This window comes from Diadema setosum, chromosome 3 (genome assembly GCF_964275005.1).
Source record: "Diadema setosum chromosome 3, eeDiaSeto1, whole genome shotgun sequence".
Lineage (NCBI taxonomy): Eukaryota > Metazoa > Echinodermata > Echinoidea > Diadematoida > Diadematidae > Diadema > Diadema setosum.
In genome coordinates, this window is record NC_092687.1 from 12747013 (window position 1) to 12754753 (window position 7741).

Consider the following 7741-nt stretch of genomic DNA (forward strand, 5'->3'; position numbering starts at 1 on the left):
CCGAGAGAGCCTTTGAGTCAATTGTCTGGACGCGGTCTTCCCTTCCACAGTTACAGAATTATTCATAATCCATATCGTGACCGATTCTTATTGACCCGTACCAGCATGTACCACCGCACATACTTGCCATACAAACCACAATTATCCTAATGATCCACTTGAACACATGGTAAGAAAAATTCAGCCAATAAGCGGAGGGTATAGTTCTAGTAGGCGGAGTACATTAGGTGTAATTTAAGGGGCTATCATCATCGCTATGGGTGTGGGAAGAGAGTAAACATTCAAAAACAACGGACATTCAATATCAGAGTACAGTAGGATAGGGAGACAATAGATAATTTAATATACCTGACTACAATATGAATTGTCCTCAGCTTTTGAAACGCGATTGAATTCCGAATCGGCACAAAAGAGATGGGAAATTCCTCACCAAAGGACGAGTAAGGTGATACGCATTGGGATGATTTGATATCGGTCGCCCGTCATAACACGTCTTAAAAGAAGACAGGCAAATCAAGGTAGTATAATATGTTACTATTAAGTCTAAAAGAAATTATTTATTTATAATGCTTCATTTTTGTGATGACAACCTAGGTGCTGTAATAAATCTGGGTTAATTCATTGAATGAATTAAGTGAAAGCAATCTAAGTGGTTGACTGAAATATGAATTGACCTCAGGATTTGAAACGCTATTAAATTGCGAATCGACACAAAAGAGATGTGAAACTCGTCACCATTTAGGACGATCTCGATGATACGCAGTGAGATGATTTCATATCGGTCGCCCGTCCTAGATAACTCTTAAAAAGAGACACTGCACGCAAATGAAGGCAGTACATTCAGTAAAGTATCTTGTTATTAATCTAAAAGTGATCACAACCTTAAGGTTACATTATTTTCGTTGTGGAATCTTTTTTTTTTTTCATCTACAGATTATGACATGAGATGGGATGTTGGAAAATGTCATTGTAATAGATCAAGTCATTGTTCCGATATTGGGTTAACAAAATATCTCAGGAAGAAAGAAGAATGGAACTCATCGGTTAGACGGTCTGTGTGTGTGTGTGTGGGGGGGGGGGGGGTCCTGAGATATTGCTCGCATATGATTGTCAACTTTAAACGTGGATGGTTTGGCAGAAATATGTTTTGTTTTGTTTTTATCACCGTACCTATTTTACAACTCGGTCGGCACTCCCCTCTAGCCAGGTATTGGGTAACACGGAAAAATGTTAAACAACTAACTCTTTTTTATCCAGTGGGCGTACAAATTCACATAAAGGAGGATTCTTTTGAGATGAAATCAAAGGCACCACTAATATGTAGCCCTACCGGTGATTACATCGTGCATCCATTTTCCTTTAAAAGGTACAAAGGAACCGTGTCATACCATATTGCCGTATTTCATTTGATCATCACTTATCGACTTATGAGACAATAGATAATTGTATATCAAATTGACCGCTTACCACGAACTGGGTGCACGTCACGAGACCACTACCCATGAATCATACAGCCCACAAGTCATACAGCTCACGAGTCACACAGTAACTCTCTAGTCATACAGCTCACAAGTCATACAACCCACAAATCATACAGCCCACTATACTTATACAGCCCTTGAGTTCGACATCACGTAAAATAGGCTCAAGAGTTATAGCACCTATTAGACATTCCAAGAGTTCTACCCTACGTAAAAAAAAAAAAAAAAAAAAAAAAAAAAAAAAAAAAAAAAATCACAGGACTGAACTACTTAAAACCCCACGAGTCCGTTACTTCGTTATAGGGCTCACACGGGTAAATAATTCCCCATAGAGACGTGTGTTAAAATTCAAATTTCAAAAAATTCTGTAAAATAGGTGGGAGAAATGAGGTATTTCATCTTCACTAACCTGAATAAGTGAGATATTACCTTTCATCCACCAGATTGCCAGGTTGGGTTGTTCTGCTCTAATTCTGTCCAGGGGTCCGCAAAGCCAGACTACGAGTTCTTGTCATTAAAAAAATCACCTATTTTCCGTACACGTACCCAATGAAATATAGTCCCCTCAAATTCCATCAGAAAAGCTTTCATCTTCCAACCAAAATGCAGTTTGTAGAGGAATTCATACTCAATATCTACAGCTATTCAGTTTTTTGCCAAACTACATCATTGATTTTTAATTAATTTTTTTCTTCATTTATTTTGGTATCTTTGGTACGAATTTGTGAAGGGGTCTGGGACAGTCCATTTTATTTACAGGTGTGAGCCCAATAGAGGCTCACGAGACCAATAGGATAAACAGCGCCATCTGTAAACCCACTTAGAGTGCGTAATAAGCCAGTTCGGACTAAATAGCTCATGGGCACATTGGTCCGAATGACCTTTCTTTTTTCTCAGTCGGTTAGGGGCACTTCACTCGCTTTCAGAGTGACATAATGCATAAGCTTTACGTAACGATTTATGGTATTCATCAATCCTGCTCAAACAAAGAATGAACTTGCAAAGACCAGAATGATCCGTCAAATCCGCATCAATTCATTACCTTGCACTGAATGTATTAACAACCTCTGTCTGTTGATTTGCCAAATACCACTTTTGCTGTAAGGTGGATGTGCTGGCAAGCAGCATTTATAAGGATTACATGAATAATCATTACATCACAGATGCTTATCCCTGTGAATTTAAAAAACCAACATGCCTGTTGGTCCGAATGACCTTTTTTCTGCTCATGCTCAAAGTGGAACTCCGAACTGGTCTATTAAATAGGGTGTACTGATAGTGGCATAAGGAAGATACGTGATGGGAAAGGGGAGTTGCTATAAGGTGTCACCGCATCAGTTGTCCCTCCCAATCCCCTGGAGTTCTCAACGTCTTTATTTGTGTACATGTGTACGTGTGTGGGCAAGTATATAATATATATATATATATATATATATATATATATATATATATATACAATGTATATATATGACGAGTTTGTTTGCAAAAACCGATAAGTCCATATTTGCCAAACGAATAGAGATATTTGCGATTAAAGGTAAAAATAAAAAAAATAAGGAGAATAATAAGAAAATTTTTGCTTCTTTTGACCATAACTTCAAAAATGTACCTTTACATGTAGTAACCAATATATCATTTAAAAGGTATTATTTTGTATTCTATGACAGAGACCGTACTTCAAAATCTTCAAAAATGGACTTATCGGTTTTTGCAAACAAACTCTTATATGTATATACATATATATATAAATATATATATATATATATATATATATATATATATATATATATATATATATATATATATATATATATATATATATATGTATATATACACACATACATATGTTTAAATGTGTGTGTGTGTGTGTGTGTGTGTGACCATACATCACAAAACCAACAAAAAGTCGCACGCACTGATTTTGTGTAAGTACTAAAAGTAGGTGAAATGGGTCAAACTACAGTGTAGTCAATATTGAGTTTTTGATATTTTTTAAAGAGCAAGTCGTAAATGGAAGAAAATATTAACAAAAGGGGTAAAGGTTGAGGTTTGAAATTCTTTTCAGATGTGACAGTCAGCTTGACAGTGCACCACAAAACGAACTAAAAGTTGCACCATGATTTCACATGAGGACTCAAAAAAGGTGAAAAGGGTCAACCAAGTCAATATTGAGTTTTTCATATTTTCTGAAACAGCTACCCTCCTAAATTATTCTCAAGTTTGGGATCACAAAAAGAATAGGAAAGTGCATTTTCAGAAGTTTTTCAACAACTTTTTTTTTTTTTTTTGTAGAGTAGTGAGATCAGGTATGTCTTGGAGGCCCCATTTCATTTCTTGATAACCCTTTGCACACTCTTCACTTTCAAGTCTAGTAACTTTTGACGAGATAACGCTACTGCTTTAAAAGTTGGCATTTATCATGGACAGAATGTATTAACATAGCATATCTAATTTCAGTCTAATTTGATATTTTTCATTGTTGTTGCTCCAGTGGTTTACACCCTATTTTTTCCTTCTTTTTTTGTTTGTCCAACTCATCACACAGCCAGTAGGGTTTGGTGAAGATTAAGCGCTTGAATAGACCCCGTACTTCAGAGCCTTCCAGAGTGTGTGCTTTCTTTCCAATAATTAGATAGGTTAAGAGAGTCCATTTCAATCAAGCTATACAATTCTTTAAAGATTAAGAGTCTGCTCTTTCAGAATCTGCCCTTAACTGAAAAACATGTCTGGCGACTTTTTGTTGGGTTTGTGATGAAAGGTCACAATTTGCCTCCCTCTGAAAAATGAAGTTTGTAAGATCGCAACTGCTAATCAGTTACTTAACAAACATGTCGGAAAAAAAGGAACCACGGGACTCGAGCCTGTCATGTAATGCTTTCCGGGCAGCGACACTACCACCAGGCTAGTGCTGTCGGCAGTGACACGATGAACTTGGAAGAAAAATATCCAAGCTACGAAATTCCGACATTGTTATGTTAGGTAGTCCACGGCGGACAGGGCATTGATAAGTGCAAGGGAATATTAAGTAGAGAGGGGTGAAGGTTGAGGTTTAAATTTTCTTCAGTTTGTCTCCCCCTGGCAAAATAAAATTTTGTAAGATTGCAACTGTTGATCTGTAATTCAACCAGGGTTGGAAAAAAAAGGAACCACGGCACTCGAACCTGTCATCTACTGCTATTTCTGGTGGCCGGCAGTGACACGATGTTCCTGGAACAACAGTGTAATACCCAAGATCGGAAATATGCCAATCCTATATTATGCTCTATTAACTGAACAATCCAAAAGTTACAATTTTGGCCCATTTTTTTTTTTTTTTAGATATTTGGGTGTCAAAAGGAAGCAAGTGCACAAATTTGCATTAAAAATGGCAAAAGGAAGCAAGTTACAATCTCATGATAATCACTTGCTTCCCTTTGCCAAATCATTTATATTTACACACAACTTAAAATAAATACTTTGGCAAAAGGAGGCAAGTAACAACCTTATATGATTGTCACCTGCTTCCTTTTGTCATTTTTTTTTAAAGATTGCTACAAATCTATAATACTTTGGCAAAAGGAAACAAGTTACATTCTAATGTTATGATTGTCACTTGCTTCCTTTTGCCAGATTTTTCATGTTTGCTAGAAATCTGAATTACTTTGGCGAAACGAAGCAAGTTACAACCTCTTGATATGATTGTCACTTGCTTCCTTTGGCCAAATTATTTATATTCGCACACAGTCTAAAATACTTCGGCAAAAGGAAGCAAGTGACATCCATTATGATTGTCACTTGCTTCCTTTTGCCAATTTTTTATGTTTGCTACAAATCTATAATACTTTGGTTAAAGCAAGTAATATACTCATGATATGATTGTCACATGCTTCCTTTTGCCAGATTTTTCATGTTTGCTACAAATCTATAATACTTTGGCACAAGGAAGCAAGTTTTATACATAATGAGTTTCTATGGGAATATCAGAATTCTTCGAATTGTCATAAATACATCACCATATGACTTAACAGGAATACCGACATTATTACTCATCACAAATTTCCATGTTAAAGGGCCTTCCCAAAAACATATTTTCTTCATGTGTAGCATTTGTACTCGATGTCACTTGGTTCCTTTTACCAATGTAGGGCAGTAATTTTTGAGAAGCTAAGACTGCCCTTAACACTTGGCAATGCATTAAAGATTAATGCGTAGCCCCCCCCCCCCCCCCCCAAAAAAAAAAAAAAAAAAAAAAACACCGCAAGCATATGGCCTAAAGGCCGAAGACGCTCATATCGTTTTTTTCTAAACCGGTTTTTATTCACAAACCTTTTGTTTTTTCACATGATGTTCTGTACAGCATCAATCCTTCTAAGATGGAAGAATGATTTATTAACTTAAAACTAAAGTTGCCCATTCATAACATGTTAGCATAAGCGTAGGCCACAATCATCGTTTCTCTTGCACTTGGATCTCAATAGATACAAATACGTAAAACATGTCATGAGTTACAGCATAATACACTAAGTAAGTATGTTAATTCCAAATCGTTCACTGTATCAAGTTATTACGGTTAATTTCACCTTTTAGCAGTAAGGTAGAAAGTTCAAACCCTGCATATGAGAGTAGTTAATGGCGGCACGCAGAAGCATGTACGGTACCATGTAGGGGCCTACATTGGATTCAAAGTTATTCAAATCAGTTTCAACATAGATTATATAATTGTGACCGTGCACCTCAAAACGAACATAAAGTCGCACACACTGATTTTGCGTGAGGACTGGAAATAAGTGAAATGGGTCAACCTAGCCGAATTTGACTTTTTCATATTTTCTGAAAGAGCGGGTCTTCTTTAACATTATGCTAAAATTTGGCATCATAAAACGGGCAGGAAAGTGTGTTTTTTTTAGCAGTTTATCTCAAACATTTTTGGTAGAATAGTGTGATTAGGTGTGTCTTTGGAATCCCTTTTTCATTTCTGAAAAACCTTGTCCACACTCTTCACTTTCAACTCTAAGAACTTTTGAAAGGGTAGTGCTACTGATTTGAAAGTTGGCATTAATTATGGACAGAATGTGTTAATGAGGCATGCTTAATTTCAGTTTAATCTAATAATCCCTTCATTGTTGTTACTCTGGTGGTTTACTTCCTGATTTTTGTCCCAATCATCGCACAGCCAGCACGGTTTCAAAGATTAAGCGCTTGAATAGGCACTGTACTTCAGAGCCACTTTTCTCAGTTCACACTTTTCCTGAGTTTGTGCTTTCTTTCCAGTATTTAGATAGGTTAGGAGAGTCCATTTGATTTGAGTTATACATCATTTTAAAGCTTAAAGTCTGCTCTTTCAGAATATGGTCTTAACTAAAAATTCATGTCTGGCGACTTTTTGTTTGTTTTGAGGTGCAGGGTCACAATTGAACAATATCAATAACAAAAAGAATTTGCGGAACTTGGATCAAAGTACATTGTGTATTGTTACAGCCTGTATCAGGTGTCCTGTTAAAGTACGTCATATTTACGGATGATACACTGTACAGACAGACGTGCTAATATATTCAAAGTTTATGCATACATGTACTTCTACAAAATGGTTGGTCTACACAGGTCACTATTCAAACACATCTCTCACCAAATCATTCGTCAATACATCTCGAGTCCGAATCATCTATCACATACATCTAGCAGCCCCTACATCACTCCTCCGAATATTCTTACAGGTCAAATGCAATGAAATCTCAAATTCACCTTTGACCTGTGACCTTTTAAACTTTCTCTACATCTTTCAACTTCAAATAAAAATGGTGCAGCAACCAGCAACAAGACGACTGCTTTGTGTTAATTCCATCTGCTGCCGCACAAGTTACATCATACCATAGTTTACCATTCAACCCCTTTTGTTTTGAATGATATTGCCTCAAATGTAACAAGTTCATTATTTCATGATCATGGATCACACACAAACGCATTAACACATCTAGATAAATTCACTCTGTCTGACGTAGAAGAGGCACAATAGAAAGGACAAAACTACGACAGATCGTCGGACAAACAAACGAAACAAACAGGACAGAGGCTGGGCTGACTGACAAACTCCCAAAGATCACATCATTATGTTACAGTGCACTACCGTTATAACGAACACGGTTATAACGAAATTCCGGTTGAACAATGTAAAAATCCGAGCCGCAATATAATCAGCTCCATGTATTTTTATTGTTTATGTGTTCGCTTTTATAACGAAATTTCGATATAACAAAAGGAAACTGCCGGTCCCATACCTGACA